The sequence below is a fragment of the Penaeus monodon genome, chromosome 21 (assembly GCF_015228065.2).
Source record: "Penaeus monodon isolate SGIC_2016 chromosome 21, NSTDA_Pmon_1, whole genome shotgun sequence".
Lineage (NCBI taxonomy): Eukaryota > Metazoa > Arthropoda > Malacostraca > Decapoda > Penaeidae > Penaeus > Penaeus monodon.
In genome coordinates, this window is record NC_051406.1 from 18,409,150 (window position 1) to 18,409,511 (window position 362).

A 362-nucleotide genomic window follows, 5' to 3' on the forward strand; every position below is an offset into this window, starting at 1 on the left:
GCGGGGTAGCAAAGAAGGGTTAGAAAGGGGCAGGGTGGGAAAATAGAGACCTGACTAAATTTAAAGGGTAAAATCTTAGGTAGTGGTTTAGATGCCTCGTGGTCACAATGCGCTCGGGGCTTTTCATCACGCATTACTTTGTTTTACCGTTTTCTCTTGTTGTTTTGGAAATGACTCTCTGCTGACAGGTTCTCTCTTGTGTGTCTGTTATGATGGATGTGCTCGTTATGATCAAAGTTGGTGTGCTGGTTAATAATGATTACCTTTTCGTATGGTATCAGTGGCCATTTGTATCTTATTATTTGCCGAGTAATCTACGTGTTTGCTATGATACTATGCGAATTTTGCCTTACTGAATCGCA